The sequence below is a fragment of the Balaenoptera ricei genome, chromosome 5 (genome assembly GCF_028023285.1).
Source record: "Balaenoptera ricei isolate mBalRic1 chromosome 5, mBalRic1.hap2, whole genome shotgun sequence".
Taxonomy (NCBI): domain Eukaryota; kingdom Metazoa; phylum Chordata; class Mammalia; order Artiodactyla; family Balaenopteridae; genus Balaenoptera; species Balaenoptera ricei.
In genome coordinates, this window is record NC_082643.1 from 42,444,054 (window position 1) to 42,467,114 (window position 23,061).

A 23,061-nucleotide genomic window follows, 5' to 3' on the forward strand; every position below is an offset into this window, starting at 1 on the left:
CCAGGAGTTTCAAAGCTGCGTAGTAAAAGAGCTAGCGTGGGCAGTCCTTTTGTACTCCAGCTTGTGTAAAATCAACGCAGCCTCCCGTTCTTCCGTCGCTGCCTGACGGCATCCAGCAAACGGGTGTAGGGTTAAGGAGAGCAGAACCCAGCTGTCCTTTCTTAGCTGAGTCTTTTGACTAATTGGGACCGAGGAGGGTGAGAACCACGGGAGAGGGAAACGGGAGCAGCTGAGAGCAGGACGGGGGAAAGGAAGGAAGCTGGGCTGTGTGCCTCTTGGAAGGGAAGGGAGAGAGGGACAAGAGTGAAAAGGGGGGCCAAACTCAGGCTAAGAGAATCGGAGCCCGCTGCCTGCAAGAGGGGGCGAAGCCAGCTAGTAAGAGAAGGGTAAAAGCGGGAAGCAGAAGGAAGGGAAGGAAGTAAGGAAAGAGGAAGGAAAAGCAAGAGGGTTAAGAGGAAGAGCGGTTGCAATTTCTGCGGCCGGCTCAGTAGGAGGAGCAGGAAGGGAAAGAGGAGGATCCAGAGTCAGTCAGTCAGGCAGCCAGCGGGAGGTGGAGAAAGCAGGAGGAGGAGGAGGGGGAGGATTAAAGATGGCCACCAACAGCTGCGGGAGACGGCAACAGCCCCTCACTTTCCGGGATGGTCCCTGCGGGGCGGCCCGGCCTTGATGGAGAAGAGAAGCCCGAGAAGCGCCCAGGCTGAGGCGGCGGCGGCGGCGGGGACCCAGCGAGGAGGAGGACGCGGGGGAGCAGGGAGCGGGGCAGGAGAAGGGAGAGGCGGCGGCGTCGCTACCCCGGCCGCCTAGCGCCGCTGCACGCCTCGGCCGACCGGCTCCCGCACCCCCCGGCCGCAGCATCGATCCCGGCCCGAAACCCCGTCCCCCTCAGCGGGGCTCCCGGGCCCCACCGTGGACGCCGCGCCCGCCGCCCCCTCCCCGTCGCCAGCGCGCCCCCGGCGCGGAGCCCGGCCCGCCGCGGTCCCGCTCCGGGTCAGGCCAGCCCGCGCCCACCCGCCCTCCGGTGAGTGCCCCCTGCCCGCCGCCTCCCACCCCCAGCCCTGCGCCCGGCGCGCCGCGGCCGCTTTGTTCGTAAGGGGCGGAGGCGCTGCCCACTCGCGGCCCTGCGCCCGCTGCCCCTGGGGACAGGCCGCGGCCCAGCTGCCGTCCTCCCCCGGGACCGCGCTGCCCCAGAGCCACCGCCGCCGCCTCCAGGGCTGGCGGCCTGGCCTGTGCCCTCCACCGCGGCCTGGAGAGGGCGCCGTAGCGGACGGGTCGGGGTCGGGGTCAAGGGCTGCGGTCGGTGGGGAGCGATGCTGGGGTGGTTCGGGGGATGTGGGAGGAGGGGGCTGGACGTTACCTCCTGTAAGCAGTGGGGGCGTAACCTGGCGATACAGGAATCGGGGTCCGGTCCGGGTCCCTCAGCCAGACCCCGCGGGGTCTCGGCTTCCGGAGCCCCCCGCCCCCGGGCGCCGTCGAGCGAGGCCTCCATCCCTCGGGCGCTGTCTCCGCAGACTGCGGGCCTCTCCTGGCTTATTCCCGAGCCCTGCTCTTCCTCCCCCTCCCCCCCCACGCCCTGTGCTGGAAACCTTCGTTTGTGGAAGCAACCAGAGATGCTCTCGCGGAGTGTGTTTGCCCTTTTATTCTCTTGTACGGGGGATGTGGTGGCATCGCGAACATTCACGGTTACCGTGGGATTTAAACAGCAGATGTGACCTTTCCGACCAAAAGCCATTTGGCGGACCTGGCCAGTGTGTGATCCTCAGGTGCAGCGTTTCATTGATTTTTACCATTGAATTCCGAGATCTACGGTATTAGGTTTTCCTTTCACTGAAATAATCAGATAAAACCGATTGAAAGGATGTTTACTATGTATGTGAACCCTTGCCTCGACTTCCAGTGCCTTAAAAATCGTTGTTTCCTGTGGGAAAATGGTGCTACTGCATGCGAAAAACTATTTTTTGTTCAGTGATGGGCATGAGTTGGTCAGTGCCAAGTGGTTATTGTAGTATGAAAACGAAACAATTAAAGGAAAACAAAACCTTTTGCTTTGAGATAGCAGCATATTTCCAGGTTGGAATTATTTGATAGCAGGTTTGGAACAGCTTCCACCATCAGACGGGGTAACAAATAAACAACATAAAACAGAAGCAAAAATATGTTTGATTAAAAAAATAAATAGATGTGCTAGTAGTGCGTACATCTAGGAAAATATAAATCTCGCTTGAAAAGAAAAATAAAACTTTAACATGGGACGCTAAGCATAGGAATCAGGTTTTTTTGATATTTAAAAATATATATTGCATTAGACTGACTTGGGAACCCTTCCTATGATATTTGAGCATCAGTGGTGCATGTTACACTATGAACCATTCATTCTCTGGCTGGTAGAAATATAGGTTTCGACTACTAGTGTCTTTTTCTGAGTTGAAATTGATTCATGTAAAAAATGTTATGCTTCTAATTTAAAATTTCTGCAGAAAGGAGATATGAATTAGAAACATGTTCCGGTCTTACTTGCAAAAGAAAAGTTTTTTTTAAAAAAGTAGATGACAGTGTGCTGTTTCAATATTAGTTGCATTCTCTACTTTGACGATTCTTAAAATCCACTGCTCAACTTGGTAATTTTAAGAGTTTACATCAGACATTTTTAATTTCATGCATGAGCTTCAGAGGGTCCTAGAATCCTTGGGAATCATATGAATGTAGCATATATTTGCATTTTTTCTGGGTAAAGGGTCCATGGAGTCAACACATTCTCAAAAAGATCTGGCTACGCAAAGAATTATGAACCACTGGATATATAATTAAAGAATAAATCTGCTATATTAGGAAAATTAAAATTCTTAGGATTAGATTTGATAATTTATATCTTTCACTTCCAATTATGCATAAGAAATGATTGTTATTGATAGTTTAGCACATAGAAGTCATATTTCATGCATTCTTATTGAAACCTCAGGAAAATGTTAATCCCATTTTACAGATGGGGAAATAGATATCGAGAGAAGCTTGTTCAAAGTCACAGCCACTGGCGGGCCAACATTTGAGCCCAGACTGTGTAAAGCCAGAGCCAGCACGACAAGGCTACAGTTGGCTCTAAGTCAATGACAGCATTTGCTTGATGTTAATATTAGTAATTGATGTTTTGTTACAGTTGAAAAGTGGATCTGACATTGTCATAACACAAAATATCATGGGATTTTTGAGCCACTGACTCTGAGTAGTAAGAGACCTTAGTAATACTAACCTCTCGTAATGATACTAGTCTGGAATGGCAAAGTAGGGCCATTTTTACATTATTCTTGGCAGGATTATCCCAACCCTGTTTTTTTACTTCCTGTGATTACAAGTTCACTTTTTTTTTTTTTTTACATTTTTAATCTTTTTCTATTTATGTGCGTTGTCTATTTCCACTGAGTTCCAGTTCTCTCTTTGTATGTGTGATGCCTTTGTCATCCATAAAAGAATTAAGAGATAAATGACTTCTATAATTTTTTTGTAGTCAGGTTTATTGGGTGTAATTTACATGTGGTAAAAGTTTTGGCAGATGTATACAATTGGCTGATCACCACCACAATCAACATATGAAACATTTCTATCATTCCAAAAAGTTCTCTCATGCCCCTCTGTGGCGAATCCGTTCCCTCTACCTCCAGGCCTTGGCAACTGTTAATCAAATTAATGTCCCTGTTGTCTTTCTAGAATATCACATAAATCGTACAGTATGTATTCTTTGGTGTCTTCTTTCATTTATCGTAATCCTTTTTTTTTTCAACATCTTTATTGGAGTATAATTGCTCTACAATGGTGTGTTAGCTTCTGCTGTATAACAAAGTGAATCAGCCGTAGGTATACACATATCCCCATATCCCGTCCCTCATGCGTCTCCCTCTCACCCTCCCTATCCCACCCCTCTAGGTGATCACAAAGCACCGAGCCGATATCCCTGTGCGATGCAGCTGCTTCCCACCAGCCATCCATTCTACATGTGGTAGTGTATATACGTCCATGCCACTCTCTCACCTCCTCCCAGTCCACCCCTCCCCCTCCCCGTGTCCTCACGTCCACTCTCCACGTCTGTGTCTTTGTTCCTGTCCGCCCCCTAGGTTCTTCAGAACCATTTTTTCTTTTAGATTCCATATATTTATCATAATACTTTTGATATTCATTAAGTTGTTGCATGTATCAGTAGTTTGTTAAATGGTATGCTGATAAACATTGTAACGGCCTGCTCTCCAAAAAAAAAAAAAAAAAATCCCTGATTGGTAGCATCTGCTAATTATTGCAGTGTATATACTCTCAACGTGGCCCCTGTTAAGCTACCTAAATCAGCTTGCAAAACTCCTGAAAATTAACAGTGGGCTTTCGTAAGCCGTACCAGTCAGCCCTAGCACGCCACTAAATTTGTTCCTTTGTATTGTTGAGTAGCATTCCATTATATTGAGGTACCACGATTTGTTCATCCGTTCATGAGTTGGACATTTGAGTTGTTCTCCATTTTGGACAATTATAAATAAAGCTGCTGTAAACAATTATGTACAGGTCTGTGTGTACGACAGATGTTTTCAGTTTTCTTGAGTTGTACCTAGGAGTGGGATTACTGGGTCCTATGAAAAGTGTATATTTATCAATATTGGTAACTATTTGAACTGCCAAACTGTTTTCCAAAATGACTACTGTTTTGCATTCTTATCTGAAGCAATGTAAGAAAATTTCAGTTGCTCTGCACCCTTGTTGACACTTAGTATTGTCAGTTATTAGAATTTTAGCTGTTTGTTATATCTAGTGGTCTCCTTTAATGTTTTTGACTTCTTAATTCTTACTTTCAGTAGTATTTGAACCAGCGTAGGAAGTTTATGACAGACATTGCTAAATAATTTTTTTTTTTTGGCTTGGTGATCGGTCATGATCTCAATATGAAGGCAGTAGCACTTAAAGGATGTTTCTTTGAGTTTCTTATTGTACAGTTGGCTTTCATTTATTAAAATTGCTTTTATAAAAGAAAGCATCATTAGAGAATTCTGATACTTAGCTCTTAACATTTTTTAATGTGGTTTTAGAAAAAGCTAGGTAAAGTTTTGTTTCTTTAAGAAAAATTTAGAATTAAAAAATTCTCAAATGATGAAGCATTTCTTCGATTTTTACTTGGACTTAGAGGGAAAACAATAGACTGAAATAATTCAGTCAAGTAGTCTTTGAAGTCATCCCAGATCTTGTAAGGATCATTAATCCATGAATAATTGCAGCATTACTTTTCAATATTTAGAAAGCCAATTTTCAGTTAATATTACAATGTGTGTTCCCCTCTGTTAAGGTGACTTTTGAGCAGAGGTTTGACACATTTAAGGGAGTGAGAGAGTTTTAGATCTGGGAGAAAAGCAGGTGCTGAGGCCCTGAAGCAGGAGGGTGTTGAAATGTTTAGAGAACAGTAGGAGGTTGGCTGGAGGGAGGTGAGAGCTGAGGTCAGGGTAGTGGAGGCCCACGGACCCTGTAGGCAGTGTAAGGACTTCTGATCTCAGTTTAAGCCTAGAGCATGTCCTCTGCATGGACAGAGAAGTGTTCTGTTTCCTGCTTGAAGTTTCTGAAGTGTGCCACCCTCTCCTGCCTGGAAGCTGGTCCTTTTACCAGGAGTAGTGCTTGGTTGTCCCTCCCCTGTGTGTTCCCTTAGCACATTTTGTCATACCTCTACTTAATAGCTGCTTTATTTATCTGTCTCCTCCCCCTAGATGGAGGTCATAGATTTTTCTTTTAAACCTCTGAATTCCTGTTTCATTGGATGAATGCTTGTGGAATTATGGAATTGCTGAAAATGGTGTTAATCGTTAAAAACTGGGTAAGAGATAACCCAAGAGTATTGCTCATGTAGACGTGGATTCTGTCTGTTTTGCTGACCGCTGTACATTTAGTGCTGGGGCAATGAGCTGTGCATAATAGGTGCTCAGTAAATACTTGGTGAATGACTGAATGGACATCCATGTGCCAGCCTCTCCTCTGCTTCCCTTAAACATTTACCATGGGCAAATCCCTTAACGTGTTTCCCTATGGCCTTCCTTCTTCTAACTGCATGCTCAAGAAATGCCAAATACTTAGGAAATTCACTCATTCATTCATGCTAAACAAATGTAATAATAAAGAAATGTAGATAATTTCTCTCCAAGCTAAATAGGGTTCATTGCACAATGTTTTTGTTCATTCACACTTCTGTTTTCCTTTCTTTAATGGGAATTTTTGAGGTTACTTTATAACTGGGCCCCTGAATCTTTAATAAACAAGACACTGATTATTTAATAAACAAGACACAAGGTCTAGAATATCACTTCTGTAAACAACTGAAGCAGAAGCCCTGCAGAGTGAGAAAAGTCTAGTATAGCAATAAAGTCGATATTTTGTAGTGTTTCATTTGGTTGAACAGGCAGTCGTAGCTGCTGTATTTATTCGACTGTACGGATGCAGAGCTTTGGGGTTTTGTGCTCACCACTGAGACTGTAGAAATGTCAGGCTCCAGCACAGATACCCTCAACACTGGAACATCTAGGTTATCATCTTAAGCCTAGAATTGTTAACAGTAACTGCGAATCCCTCCATCCTTACATCTCAGGCTTCCTCGTTCTGTCTGATTCCCCAGTACCTGCATGTCTTTGAACCTGCAGGAGAAGGACATTGGGAGGTGCTAAGTATTGCATCTGCAGAAGCTGTAAGACTTGAGGAAGAATATTTAAAGTAATGTTTTTTAGTGATATGAGTCATTTTCCCTCCATTTTTGTTTAGCCAAAAAATTATTGTGTACAATAGATTGTTTTGTGTGTGACAGATCATAAATATTGGATTATTGATCTTCATAGTGTTGTAATCCATTGTGACAAGTCTAGCAGTGATATGCCTTGTAGTTCTTTTGTATATGAAATACTTTGTATATCTTAGCCTGCTTAATGTAGATACTATTTGTATTTTGACCAACTACACTGTGCTTTCACTAAGTGTGGAAAGGTTGTTTTGGGTTTGGGTGTTTTTTTTTTTTTTTGCTGTTTTAATGGTTATGTGTGAGTAGGGCCTTGGTTTTACTTCTCTAGTAGAACAGTCTTAGTATTAAATTTGCACATTGGTTTCCTTAAGTCAAGGAAAATTATTAACAACTTAGATTTAAGTTTTCTTCCATAAAGTTTGTTTTTAAATTTTTGTCACCTGCTTCGATTTGTGTATAGTATATTAGTATGTGGCTTGGCACAGTGTTGATGCAATTAGTTATTTTAAGTTTAATATATCATTGTTTTGTGATCAGGTGCTGTAGTACCCGCGCAAACTTGAGACTTTGACATGTACTGTGGCAACCCTTTTTATCATTATGCCAACTCAATAACAGATACTTTTAAGTCTTAAGAGAACTGAATCCCTACTCAGTAAAGAGAAGAGACTTAGGCGGTACTTTAGTTACGCATTTTGGTGAGATTGCAAGCTTAGATGAGTAACTTTAAATCAACTAGATACATGTGAAGCCACAATGGATTTAAAGCACTGCTGTACTGATTTTGGAGTTTAAAAGACTACTGAATGAGGATTTAAAAAAAATAAATAAATAAGCTAATTACGGTTGTTTGATTCTTTTGTGTGTGGCCTAATCCCTTTAAAGTATTTGTTATTACTACTTATAAAAGATAAGTGCCTATTTATAATGGTACTTCAGAGGCCCCCAAATTAAGAGATTTGAATTCTTGTTCTGCCTTTGCCCCTTGAAAGCTGTGTTACTTTGGGTGGGTCACCTGTCCTGTTTGCCCTCTGGTTCTTCATCTGTTGGCAGTCCTTTCTACTCCAGGTCCCTTACATAATAGTGATCATTGAGTTCTGACACTACTTCTTTTAGCTTTCCTTGTTTCTTAAGCCACTGGTACCTATGTTGTGAGAGGTGTCATGTTACAGCTTGATCTTTGACATACCTTTGATAGGTATATCTTCAACACTTGATGAATCTGCCAGGCCTAGCTTCCTCTTCCTGTATAATGTTTCTTCCTAGTTGTGTCCCTCTGTTCTCGAGCCAGTATGGACTTCAGGGAGACCAATTAATTTAATATTAGCCTAAGAAAAGTAGGAATCTGATACACAGTCATTATCTGATATTAGAAAGTCATACCAAAATTATTTTGTGTTTGCTATTTTTTCTTCAGGGGCGACAACTAGTTTATCAGCACAGAATCTTTTAGGTTTATTGCCTTGCTCTAAGTAAAGCATCCACTAAAAAAAAGCATGTAAGTAAAATTTTGCTTTATAAATTATATAACTTAGGAGGTGATTAATTATTGTAAATATATAGGACTCAACACTTTGAAAAGAACCCCACGAGTGTCTTCTCAAAATATCCAGATTTCTTAGTACATTTTGAGTGTTTGAGTTTAGAAAAGCAGCTTACTAGTTTTAATTTCCCTAACATTTGTTCAAACTGCATTACCTTACTGATATATTTTTTAAATTTTGAAGAAATTATAAACTCACAGGAAGTAGCGAAAATAGTAGTCCCATGTACCCTTCACCTATCACTCTTGACCAGTGGTAATATCTTACATGACTATAGTACAATACTGATTTATACTTTATTACTAAAAGCACAGTGATCTTGCTAGCCTTGAAAAATGTTGACAAATACAAGAATGTTTATATTTTTGTTCTCCCCAGAGAGTGAAGAGGTTAGATTCTATACTTTGTTTCCATGGGCCAGCAGACCAAGGGTCTGTTTCTTCCCTTAATTTTCTGTGAAAAGGGCAACAGGTAACTAGGCAAATGGCTGATTATTTTCTACCAAGTAGGTCATTCACAGCCCCGATCTAGTCAGGTAAAATTCAATCACATGGCATTCTTTTTGCTGTGCTCTTTTATTTAATCACTACTATATTTGCTTATTGGGAACTTTCATTCTTAACAAGTAACAATATAAAGAAAGAAATATTGGACAGTTAGTCAAGGGATGGTATTTATTAAGTACCTGCTATCATTTTGTTGAATAGAGAGGAGATTTCAGAAATAGAAGGGGTGTTTTTAGTATAGTTGTATAAACTGCTGTAGAACATTACCATATATTGTATAATATATTTCAGCAAATTTTATTCTCTCTCTAAATACACATAGACATGTAATTGGCCTTCAGTAAGCACTGAGTGAATGAATGTAGTTAGGTAATAAGGATGTTGTCAGAAAATTATGTAAGTCTTAAGAAAATAAATGTTTACTGTCACTCCTAGGAATTCTAAGACTTCATTATCAAGTGAAAGAATGATAATATATTTTTTTTATGTTTCCTTATTCTCTTTGTCCTAGAAATCCCTCAGTAAATTCATAATCAGATCTTCTTGATTAAAGCCTGGGTTTCTCTGACTCTAAAGCCCAAGTTCTTTTCCTGTGGCACACTGCTCATTAAAACACAGTGATTTAGATGATAAATTCCACAGTTAAGTAAACAAGTATGAAATAAAAATAAACTCAGTATTTTTAGAAATATCATTGTCGATTGATTGCCTAATAATTTTATTTAATCTGATTTATTTGTTTAACACCTAGTGACTAAATTAGACCAAATATAAGGGATTCAATTTGCTCTGGGAACCTACTTCTTATTTCCCAAAATGATAATACACTGTAAGTGGATTCTCAAATGATGCTATAATGTAAATTAATAATTCTATACTTTTTCCTAATTATTTATTAAATGTTTTATTGTGTGCTGTCCTGAGTACTCTGGTAGATACATTGATGTTTAAGACATGGATAGTTCTGCTCTCAATAACTTTATAATATAATGGAGATAAGATGGATGCATAAATAATTGAACAGTATGTGATTAGTCTGTCTGAGGGGTACAGAAGTTCTATGGATACTTAGAGAGCAGAAAGATTACTTTTAGTTGAAATGCTTAGGGTAACCCTAAGATGAGGTTTGATCTGAATATCAGGTGGATTCGTAGAAATTCCTTGGTGAAAACTGTGAGATTTACTTATATCAGAATTACAGAAAATTATAAAATCAATCGATTTCACCATCAATGAATCAGATGAGGTCTCTTGGGAAAAAATTAGTCTGAATTTATTATTTAAGTAATGAGGAAAAGGAATACGGATAAAGTAAAACATTTAGAAGAAAACATATTTTTAACATGAAAACCTTAGTTTTGCTCCTGAAGCATTTTACAACTAGGTCACCATGAAAATTGTACTAAATATGACTTCCCTAGCATGTATTCTTTTTAAAGATAACTTGATCTGTTGGACTGATGACAGATGTGCTTTATGTATTTCATTTCATTTGCTAAGTCCAGAAATAAATTAGATGAGTTACCTCTTTGGTCAAGATGAAAACTGATTTGTTGCTGTTTTATTATTTCTGAAGTCTGACCAGTGTTTAAAGTATTTTTATTATCTCGGAGTGAAGTAGCATTGAAAAAATTATCTTGACATTGTGAACTTCAAAATTGCTAAGAGGTAGCTATTGGTGGCGGGCTTAGAGCAAAGGCTGGAGAAGGAAGGGAAAGGACAGTGTGGGTGAGTGGAAACACCATTGGGGGGAACAAGGAGAGAGAGAGAAAATAAAGAGTTCCCTGTAAAAGGGACTTGTTCTGCCCAGGGTCATTCAGTCTAGCAGATGCTGACCTGTATCTAGTCAAACCTGGAGCATTTCCGAAAGCTTGTTTCTTCGTCAAACTTATAAAAGAGCAGAAAATGTTGAGTTTGCTTCAGTTATACAATAAATATTAATGAAAAATGGTGTCATAACATGCATTTGTGTTCTCTGCCTCCTCTTCCACAGAGACCTAGATTTAAATCTGAGTCACCAGAGTAAATAAGTTCAGTGATTCCCAGCTTGAGTTAGGTTACATAACCACCACATGCGTTGGCATAGGTGTTTATACTTTAAGGAGGGTATGGGGAATCCTGACACGACATGGCAGCTGCTGAAAAGGCATTAAGACCACTGTAGCACCAACATGCACTTGTGTAGTTGGGAGAGGGCAGGGGGAAAATGTGCTGAATAGCCTTTCTGAGATGATAATACTAGTGATCTCTATTCATAGCTAGGGGTATTGTGTCTTTCTTAGAAAGCTTATTCTTTTTTCTCTTTATGGATTTTCATGAACTCTGATTTTTCTCAGCCTAATGCATTCATCAGAAATGAGCCATTTTTTGACTGTTGTTTGCCAGCATTAAGAGATCTTTAAAAGGATCCCCATATTCTAGCCTTTCTTCTTGCTACTCAGCTTGTTGACACCCACTTTAGTGCAGAATTTAATAGTTGCTTTGCACATCCTAATGTCATCCAACAAAGCATCATACCAGTCCAGTGAAGTTCTGCTCAGCAAGTGCTATTTTAATGGAAGAAGACTGGTTGCATTCCAGGACCTAATTGTTACTTTGGTCTTGTTATTTAACATTAAGCAAGCATACATTATAGATAGTAATCACACCTGGGAGTGCTTTCTTGTGTTTTGTTAAAGTTTAGAAATGCTCTTACATGATTAACATAGTGGTGACACTGATTTGTATTAAAAATTTTTTTATCTCATTTTTCTAAGTAGCAGAGGTAAGTACTATGCACAGGTTTTGAGTTAAGACTTTTGCATTTTGTCATCTATTATCATTAAGAGATCAATAAGAAAGTCCTGTTTTTATTTAAAAAAAAGTTTAAAGATGGCAGAGTGACTAGTAAAGAATGCTATAGCTTATTGGAGTTACAGTTAAAACTAAATTTTGTTATTATTTTCCTCTTGGGACTTCAAATCACTAGAAAATGTCTATGAACAGCAATTTAGAAGATAAATTGGCCAGATGACTGAAATAGAGAAGTCCTACCAATGTAAACAAGTAGTAAGGTGAATTTTTAAAAGATAAATATTAAACATAGTGTTTGAGGAAAGTGTTACAGTAATATTAAGTTAGAATAGAGGGAAATAATTACCTGGTGAAAAGTTAAGAGCAAATGAAATTAATCCATCATGTGAGCTGCATTTTGCCTTGTGTTTATCGACTAGTAGGGAGTGTTTTGGGGGAAATGGGACTTAAGACTCATATTATACTTGGTTTTCTTCGAGTAAGGTCCTGCCTGGCAGTTGTCATTCCACAGTGGCTTTATTACACTGTAAGATGAGTACATTTGACACTGTTTTACTAGCCATCTGAATCCTTGATTTTTTTTTTGTTTGATTTTTTTCATTCAACAAGAGAATATTAACTGTCTACTTTGGATTCTGAAAATAATAAGATGATAAGATACTATTTCTCCATTCAAAGAGCTAGTAAACTAGTTTAGTTTATGAACAGATAATTATTAAATAAGGTGGTAACGACATCTGCTTTGAGGTTTTATTGGCTTTCCTTTCTAGCCACAGTATTTGGAGTTCCTTATTATCCATTGTACTTGTTCTTACTGCAGCCCTCTTGGCTTGTAAGGGGCCTGAGGTAAATACACACACCTTTTCCCTTGAATCTTGGGCTATTTTGCAGTTTTTTGTTAGGTCCATGATGATCCCATTTGTAACTTGATCTTTAGTTAGGAATCAAGGTAGAGAAAGCCAGGAGGGGAAACACCTTTAATGAGGATATACTATTAATAACAAAGCTAGACTTTGGAGAAAATGATGGGAATCCCATTTTTTGGCAATAGATGGAATTAGAAATTTAATCATGTTTCATAAAGAAGAATTTAGCATTGCTCAAAAGAGATACGAATTTATATGGTTAGATGTATATACTTTATTGCTTTGATGTACCTTATTTGTTTTGTGTCAAGAAATTTCTGCTTGAACTCTTGGGAATGAAATGGTCATTTCTGTATGCTATAATAGAATATAGTTACAAAATGTAATTGTTTTTTTCTCTAGTTTTAGAAATTATAATCTGATGATTAAAAAAAAAAATTTTGGCATGTAAATGTCCAGGATTCATATGATGTTATTTTAATATCACTGTATTACAAAGTTTCCAATTCATACCATTTAGAAAAATTTTCTCATTTATTTGTTTTGTTTCTAAATTATGTTAAGTTTGCGTACTTTTACCATATCTCAAGATTTGATAGAGTTTTGTTGTATTTGTGATATGACAGAGCATGGCCAAGTTTTAGAGTAGGGCTGAGCTTACTGTTATACAGGACAGACTAGAATGAGTCCACATTTGAAAGACTGCTGCATGTTAGAGCCAATCTCACCTAAACTACAGGCGTTTGAGAAAAAGTTCTCTTTGGTAGCCCATGTCAGGGATAGAACAGGCAGGGAACAATCTGCACAATCTATTGCTAATGGGAATTCAAGGTGAAGAAACACATAGAATTGAGAGAAAGAGAGAGAGAAATTAATGAGTGAGTTCATAAATTTATACATATATTTATATGATTGGCTGCCAGAGAATTCTGTCTGGGTACTGGACTCTAGATAATGGCCTGATACCAGTCCTTGGGATTGGGACTGGTAATCGAAAGTAGGCATCCCAGTACTAGGAAGACACCAGGCAGGGACCAGACTAGGAATCTCCAGAAGTGTTAGAACAGAAGCCTAGTTACAATAACTGAGGTATAAACAGGGCTAGAACAGCAGAGAGGGTAAGAGTAGAACACAGTGGGTATCAGAACAAGCTAGGATCCCTAGTAATCTAATCTGGGATGTAAGGCTGGGTGAATTAATGTTAATAGTGACTTGATCCAGAATTGAAGATTAGGGCTGAAACTGCTTAAGCGTCCCTTGTCAGAAGTCTATATCTAGGATATATGTGACCGGAGAAGCAAGGCACGTGGAGAGCACAAAGAGACTAGGCTTGAAATTTTTTTTTTATATACTATTGTCTTTTAAGGACAGAATTCATTTCCATTGTTAATCAGTAATCATTCACTTTGCTTTGTTGGCACTAGTATGGGATCACGAGATGCAGAGAACTGCTGACATTTCAGAGTAATGTCTTAACACGGAACTGGTGCTAAAATGAACAGACTGAAGCTTTGGGGTAAATGTGCTTTCTTGCAAAATAGGAGGATATGAAAAAGCACGTTAGGCATGAGAGTTCTAATGTCACAAGTCTGAAGGCAAAAGTACACTATGTTAGTTTAGTTTTTGAGCGGGCTAAGAGGAAGCAAGGAAGATGTACGATTGTGATAATTTGACGTTAAAATGAGAACCTTCCATACCTTTTTACTTCCTAGAAGAAGTCAGTAGCATTTTGGGGTTTCAGTCAGCTGATACTCACCAGCTTAAGGGGGACCAAAAGGCATTTTTGGAACCCATACTGGAAATTGATGAATGGAATGAGTGGGGCTTGAACAGAAGAAACCAGAGCAGCTCTTGGGAGCTCATCAGCAGGAGTTTTTATACCTTCTTTCCAGACCCCTGCCATTAATGTGACTTCACTGTAAAGATTTATTCTCTGCCTTGCCTTTTCAATTTTTATATTCCAACAAGAAATGATTAGATTAGCCCTTTTCAGCTCAGGGATCTGTCTCCTAGAGCCAGAGGACCCACGGTTATGATGTACAGTCATAACCCCAGGAGTCTGCCCTTGTGTGGTGGGGACCATCCCCACAGAAAGAGAAATGGAAAGCCGGGCAGCCCTCCTCGGGGGTGTCTAGAAGATCTCACCCATTAGTGGTTTAACTACCCCTTTTCCTTCCCTTCTCTTCTTTCCCCTCACTTCCCTCCCCACTTTTATAAATGTCGAGATAACCCTCCTATATCCCATCCATGGAGGCAACTTTTCTAGTGGGAGAAAATCTAAATGCAAGCTGAAGTGCCACATTCAGAGGCAGAGGGCTACTGATTCGGGGTGATATCATGCTGCCCCTGGTTCCACTGTGATTCTATCTTGATATTTTACAACTTAAATTTAAATCCTGTTTACTTGCCATCTTCATGATTGGGAGAAAGGAAATAAAAAGAAAATGTATTTAAAGGGAAAGATGGGGGTACTTACCATCTACCAGTGACTAGTAAGGAAATTAATGGTGGCTACAAGCCTTAATATTGTATCAGTGCACACACCCTGACCTGTTTTGCTTCAGATTTCATACCTTCTGCTAGCATCTCGGCTTATCAGGGTTCTTTTCCTCACAGCCTGACCCAGTCCTTCATTCTTTTTTTTTTTTTAATTTTTATTTATTTTATTATTTATGGCTGTGTTGGGTCTTCGTTTCTGTGCGAGGGCTTTCTCTAGTTGTGGCAAGCGGGGGCCACTCTTCATCGAGGCGCGCGGGCCTCTCACCATCACGGCCTCTCCTGTTGCGGAGCACAGGCTCCAGACGCGCAGGCTCAGCAATTGTGGCTCACGGGCCCAGCCGCTCCGCGGCACGCGGGATCTTCCCAGACCAGGGCTCGAACCCGTGTCCCCTGCATTGGCAGGCAGATTCTCAACCACTGCGCCACCAGGGAAGCCCCAGTCCTTCATTCTTGAAAGCGTCTGAGCTCCTTGTAGCTCTGACTGTATGGTATTGTGATAGGCTTCCACTAACCTTAACACTACATAGTACTACCAGAACTTAATCCAGTGGATTCCCCTGAGTTCTTCTCATGGTATTCCTAGCCCCCAAAGGTAGAGTAGCAACCTCTCTCCCCCTTGATAGTCATGGACAGTCATTCTTAACCCATCCTGTAGCCTTCATTTTTGCTTGTTTTTCTACTGTCCTGAAGAAATCAAACTGAACATGATAAGCTCAGCTTTCAGTGGAGTAAAACAGTTATTTTGTCTCCTGGTAGAAGTTTTTTTTTTTCTTTTGGTACTAAAACTTCTAGGTCAGCAGATTCCAGAGTTCATAAGATAAAAAACAAAACTTTGAGAGCAGAAAAGACACCACTCCACTATTACTGTTTGGTTCCCACATCCAATATATTCTGGAGATGGGAGACAGCATATTTTGGTAGATGGTTCAGAGCCCATTTTGTATCCTGCAGGACAGCACCCCAAATTCAGAAGTTTTTAGCTCTGGCAATAACTTTTACATCAAGCTTCTATAATCATTGCTTCCTACTGTGGGGACAGCTGTGTCTGAATAAGAGTCTATTTGATAAGATTAATCAGGCCATGTGCATCTACCCATTGCCATTTGAAGTGAATTCCTGGTTCAGGGGCCATGTGATTTATAGGAAGCATTCAGTTAATTCTGCATAGTGGTGCTGGCAGAGGCAAATTCCAAATTGATGACTCTTACAGCAAGGATCGGCCATCACCATTTCTGTAATCCAAGGGGCTTGATGCCTGCTAAGAGGTAGTGCCTGCGGGGGACTCAGGCAATTGGCTTCTCAATAGTAGAGGCAGTGAGGTCAGTCTTAGTGAGTCAATGTAATTGATCCCTTGCATAACTGCTTCTCCTGCCAGCTGCTTGTGGTTATTTTCACTGAGCAAGGACTAGGCTGGCTAGAGAGGGAGTGTGACTTGATCTATGATGAGGGTCATCTTGTCCACCCGATTATTAAGAGGCTTTATATTTTGATTTGTTTGCATTGATTGGCAGCGGCAGGGTTCTGGTGAGGAATTTTTTAAAATTGCGGTCCTGTTGTGAGAGATTCATTCAAATAGCCATTCCCTAAATCTACCTATTAGTTTTTTCTCTGATCTTTTTCTTCAAAGCCATTGATCATGGCACAGAAAAGGGAAGGGACTGTAGGCACTCCAGCTACTCTAAGAAGTGTCTACAACAGAAATAATAATATATTCTGTAAGTTCTCAAAACTTAAGCAAGATTTCAAGTCACATCCAATGGCTGTGTTAAATTTTAACCTATTTTTGTCTTACTTGACTCAAATCTTTTCCCCTTTTGATTTCATGTTTTACAGTTCCTCAATCATAAAAGCCTCATTTAAAAACTTTAAAAATTTTTGGTTAATAGAATTTTAAAATGTCATATATCCTGTATTTGTGATGGCGTGTGTGTGTACGTGTGTGTACCTATATATACTCATTTGAGCAGAGAAAATGTCTAAAGTGCATACCAGACTGTTAAAGACTATCTTTGGGGCATGGGTTAGGGAAAAAGAAGAGTTGGTGTTGTGGTGGAGAGCAGTTTTATTGTTTTGCTTCAAAAAATGTGTTCTACTTGACATTTTATATTCTACTAAGCATGTATTTTTATTAATACAAAAAATGCCAACATATAATTTTTGTTTCTTATAATGTTAGGAGAGATAATTTTGGGATGATTAAGGACTAATAAATAGTACTTACATATAAAGCTATCTGTGCTGCCAACAAAAGCGTATGTAATTTTTGTTTAAATTGAAGTATAGTTGATTTACAATATTGTGTTAGTTTCAGGTGTACAGCAAAGTGATTCACCTGTGTGTGTGTGTGTATGGATATTTCAGGTTATTTTCCATTATAGGTTATTATAAGATATTGAATATAGTTCCTTGGGCTATACAGTAAATCTTTGTTGCTTATCTATTTTAAGTATATGTAATGTTTAAAATTTTTTTAGCATATGTATTTGACAATCAGATGTTTATTGAAAGTCACTGCATTAATTAGTTTTTTATGTAATTACACTAAAGTTGAATCTCTTTGCTTTTCTCATCAACATAAAGTTTCCACTTAAAACTATAATTGACAAAAAGTATAATATATCCTAATCTGAAATGTCTAGAATTCAGAGGTCGAATTGCAATAAGGAATTGCAGATGAGAGGCCCTCAACACAGTATTTTCCTTTGCTAATTTTAGTTTTCATGCCTGGGCATCTGATAGGACCTGGATGCTATGAAGGGCTCTTAAATTATATGGATATATTTTCTAGTTTTTAGTATTTGCAGACCATTTTGCATCATCTTCAGACTACTGGTTGATGATGACTTTGTCACCTTTCAAAGAACCATCCATTATCTAGCTCCCTCTTTCTCTTTTTAAATAAACCTATTCCTTCAAGTATATACATAAATAAAAGTGAAGAAATTGTAGGTGTACAGCTCAATGAATTTTCTCTAAATGAACATTCTGTACCATTAAAAAAATGAAAAGGCTAGCCAAAGACTGGGAAAAATATTTGCAAAACATATATCCAACAAAGCATTTGAACCAGAATATCTTAAGAACTCTCATAATCTAATAATAAGACAAAGAACCCTGTCAAAAAATGGGCCAAGGATTTCAACAGACATTTCACCGTGGGTATATGAATGGCCAATACATACCACATAGAAAGATATAACTACATAGAAGGATGCTCAACATCACTAATCATCAAGGAAATGGAAAACTTCCCTAACATGGGAAAGGAAGTAGTCACCCAAGTCCAGGAAGCACAGAGAGTCCCATACAGGATAAACCCTAGGAGAAACACACCAAGACACATATTAATCAAACTAACAAAAATTAAATTCAAAGAAAAAATACTAAAATCAGCAAGCGAAAAACAACAAATAACATACAAAGGAATTCCCATAAGGTTATCAGCTGATTTTTCAGCAGAAACTCTGCAGGCCAGAAGGGAGTGGCAGGATATACTTAAAGTGATGAAAGAGAAAAACCTACAACAAAGATTACTCTACCCAGCAAGGATCTCATTCAGATTTGATGGAGAAATCAAGAGCTTTTCAGACAAGCAAAAGCTAAGAGAATTCAGCACCACCAAACCAGCTTTACAACAAATGCTAAAGAAACCTCTCTGGGTGGGAAACACAAGAAGAGAAAAAGACCCACAAAAACAAACCCAAAACAATTAAGAAAATGGTCATAGGAACATGCATATCAATAATTACCTTAAATGTAAATGGATTAAATGCTCCAACCAAAAGACACAGACTGGCTGAATGGATACAAAGACAAGACCCGTATATATGCTGTCTACAAGAGACCCACTTCAGACCTGGGGACACATACAGACTGAAAGTGAGGGGATGGAAAAAGATATTCCATGCAAATGGAAATCAAAAGAAAGCTGGAGTAGCAATTCTCATATCAGACAAAATAGACTTTAAAATAAAGACTATTACAAGAGATAAGGAAGGACACTACATAATGATCAAGGGATCAATCCAAGAAGAAGATATAACAATTATAAATGTTTATGCACCCAACATAGGAGCATCTCAATAAATAAGGCAGATGCTAACAGTCATGAAAGGATAAATCAACAGTGATGCAGTAATACTAGGGGACTTTAACACTCCACTTACACCAATGGACAGATCATCCAAACAGAAAATAAATAAGGAAACACAAGCTTTAAATGATACGATAGATCAGATAGATTTAATGGATATTTATAGAACATTCCACCCGAAAGTGGCAGAATACACTTTCTTCTCAAGTGCACATGGAACATTCTCCAGGATAGATCACATCTTGGGTCACAAATCAAGCCTCGGAAAATTTGAGAAAATTGAAATCATATTAAGCATCTTTTCTGACCACAACGCTATGAGATCGGAAGTTAATATCAGGAAAAAAACTGTAAAAAACACAAATACATGGAGGCTAATCAGTGCACTACTAAATAACCAAGAAATCACTAAAGAAATCAAAGAAGAAATTAAAAAATACATAGAAACAAATGACAATGAAAACACGAGGACCCAAAACCTATGGGATGAAGCAAAAGCAGTTCTAAGAGGGAAGTTTATAGCAATTCAGTCTCACCTCAAGAAACAAGAAAAATCTCAAATAAATAATCTAACCCTACACCTAAAGCAACTAGAGAAAGAAGAATAAAGAAAACCCAAAGTGAGTAGAAGGAAGGAAATCATAAAGATCAGAACAGAAATAAATGAAATACAAACAAAGAAAACAGTAGCAAAGATCGATAAAACTAAAAGCTGGTTCTTTGAGAAGATAAACAAAATTGGTAAACCCTTAGCCAGCCTCATCAAGAAAAAAAGGGAGAGGATGCAAATCAATAAAATTAGAAATGAAAAAGGAGAAATCACAACTGACACTGCAGAAATACAAAGGATTATAAGAGACTACTACAAACAACTATATGCCAATAAAACGGACAACCACGAAGAAATGGGCAAATTCTTGGAAAGGTATAATTTTCCAAGACTGAACCAGGAATAATTAGGTTTCTATCACAAGTAATGAAATTGAAACTGTAAATAAAAGTGCTCCAGCAAACAAAAGTCCAGGACCAGATGGCTTCACAGGTGAATTCTATCAAACATCTAGAGAAGAGCTAACACCCATCCTTCTCAAACTCTTCCAAAAAATTACAGAGGGCGGAACACTCCCAAATTCATCCTCAAAGCCACCATCACCCTGATATCAAAACCAGTAAAAGATATCACAAAAAAAGAAAATTATAGACCAGCATTACTGATGAACATAGATGCAAAAATCCTGAACAAAATACTAGCAAACAGAATCCAACAACATATTAAAAGGATCATACATCATGATCAAGTGGGATTTATTCCAGGGTTGCAAGGATTCTTCAATATATGCAAATCAATCAATGTGATACACCGTATTAACAAATTAAGGAATAAAAACTATATGATCATCTCAGTAGATGCAGAAAAAGCTTTTGACAAAATCCAACACCCGTTTATGATAAAAACTCTCCAGAAAATGGACATAGAGGGAACCTACCTCAACATAATAAAGGCCATATATGACAAACACACAGCAAACATCATACTCAGTGGTGAAAAACTGAAAGCATTTCCGCTAAGATCAGGAACAAGACAAGAATGCCCATTCTTGCCACTCTTATTCAACATAGTTTTGGAAGACCTAGCCATGGCAATCAGAGAAAAAAAAAGAAATAAAAGGAATAAAAATTGGAAAAGAAGATAGAAAATCCTAAGGATGCCACCAGAAAAGTACTAGAACTAATCAGCGAATTTGGTAGGGTTGCAGGGTACAAAATTAATGTACAGAAATCTCTGGCATTCCTATACACTAACAATGAAAAATCGGAAAGAGAAACTAAGGAAACAATCCCATTTACCATCGCAACAAAAAGAATAAAATACCTAAGAATAAACCTGCCTAAGGAGGCAAAAGACTTGTACTCAGAAAACTATAAACACTGATGAAAGGAATCAAAGATGAAATAAACAGATGGAGAAATATACCAGGTTCTTGGATTGGAAGAATCAGTATTGTGAAAATGACTATACTACCCAAAGCAATCTGCAGATTCAGTGCAATCCCTATCAAACTAGTAATGGCATTCTTCAAAGAATTAGAACAAAAAATTTTACAGTTCATATGGAAACACAAAAGACCCAGAATAGCCAAAGCAATCTTGAGAAAGAAAAACGGAGCTGGAGGAATCAGGCTTCCCGACTTCAAACTATACTACAAAGCTACAGTAATCACGACAGTATGATACTGGCACAAAAAACAGAATTATAGATCAATGGTACAGGATAGAAAGCCCAGAGATAACCAACACACATATAGTCACCTAATTTACGACAAAGGAGGCAAGAACATACAATGGAGAAAAGACAGCCTCTTCAATAAGTGGTGCTGGGAAAACTGGACAGCTACATGTAAAAGAATGAAACTACAACACTCCTTAACACCATACACAAAAATAAACTCAAAATGGATTAAAGACCTAAATATAAGACCATACAGTATAAAGCTCTTAGAGGGAAAACACTCTTTGACATAAACCACAGCAAGATCTTTTTTGACCTACCTCCCAGAGTAATGAAAATAAAAACAAAAATAAACAAATGGGACCTAATTAAACGTAAAAACTTTTGCACAGCAAAGGAAACCATAAACAAGATGAAAAGACAGCCCTCACAATGGGAGAAAATATTTGTAAATGAAACAGTGGACAAAGGATTAATGTCCAAAATATATAAACAGCTCATGGAGCTCAATATCAAAAAAACAAACAACCCAATCAAAAAATGGGTAGAAGACCTAAGTAGACATTTCACCAAAGAAGACATACAGATGGCCAAGTGGCACATGAAAAGCTGCTCAACATCACTAATTATTAGAGAAATGCAAATCAAAACTACAATGAGGTATCACATCACACCGGTCAGAATGGCCATTATCAAAAAATCTAGAAACAATAAATGCTGGAAAGGGTGTGGTGAAAAAGGAATCCTCTTGCACTGTTGGTGGGAATGTACATTGATGCAACCACTATGGAGAACAGTATGGAGGTTCCTTAAAAAAACTAAAAGTAGAACTACCATATGACCCAGCAATCCCACTACTTGGCATATACCCTGAGAAAACCATAATTCAAAGAGAGACATGTACCACAATGTTCATTGCAGCACTATTTACAATAGCCGGGACATGGAAGCAACCTAAATGTCCATCGACAGATGAATGGATAAAGAAGATGTGGCACATATACACAATGGAATATTACTCTCCATAAAAGGAAACAAAATTGAGTTATTTGTAGTGAGGTGTATGGACGTAGAGACTGTCATACAGAGTGAAGTAAGTTATAAAGAGAAAAGCAAATAACTGTATGCTAACACATATATATGGAATCCAAAAAAAAATGGTACTGATGAACCTAGCGGCAGGGCAGGAATAAGACGTAGACGTAGAGAATGGACTTGAGGACGTGTTGGGGGGAGGGCAAAGCTGGGGTGAAGTGAGAGTAACATCGACATACATACACTACCAAATGTAAAATAGCTAGCTAGTGGGAATCAGCAATATAGCACAGGGAGATCAGCTCAGTGCTTTGCTACAACCTAGAGTTGTGGGATTGGGAGGGTAGCAGGGAGGCTCAAGAGGGAGGGCATATGGGGATATATGTAAGCATAGGGCTGATTCAGTTTGTTGTACAACAGAAACTAACACAGTATTGTGAAGCAATTATACTCCAATAAAGATATATTAAAAAAAAAAACAACATGGAGATACTACTATACACCCACTAGCATGGCTAAGAATCAAGTCTCAAAATGTTAAGATTGATGAGGATGTGGAGCAACTAGAAGTTTCCTCTCATACATTGCTGGTAAAAGGGTATAGCCACTTTAGCAAATAGTTGGTTAGTTTCTTACACAGTTAAACTTATTCCTTATGAGCTGTAAATTCCATTCCTCGGTATATATCCAAGAGAAATGAAAACATATGTCTGCAAAAAAGCTGGTTTTCATAGCAGCATTATTAAAAATGGTTTT

General features: G+C 38.8%; 1 protein-coding gene across 9 annotated transcripts in view; it reads left to right on the plus strand.

Moving 5' to 3' along the window:
• The first annotated feature begins 546 nt into the window (after nt 1–546).
• The window catches only part of WDFY3 (WD repeat and FYVE domain containing 3), a 273,474-nt gene continuing 250,959 nt past the window's right edge, over nt 547–23,061 (plus strand). For all 9 annotated transcript variants that reach the window (XM_059922695.1, XM_059922700.1, XM_059922696.1 and 6 more), the window contains exon 1: nt 547–1,018. The gene's annotated coding sequence lies outside the window, so the exon portion shown is untranslated. The remainder of the gene's footprint in view (nt 1,019–23,061) is intronic.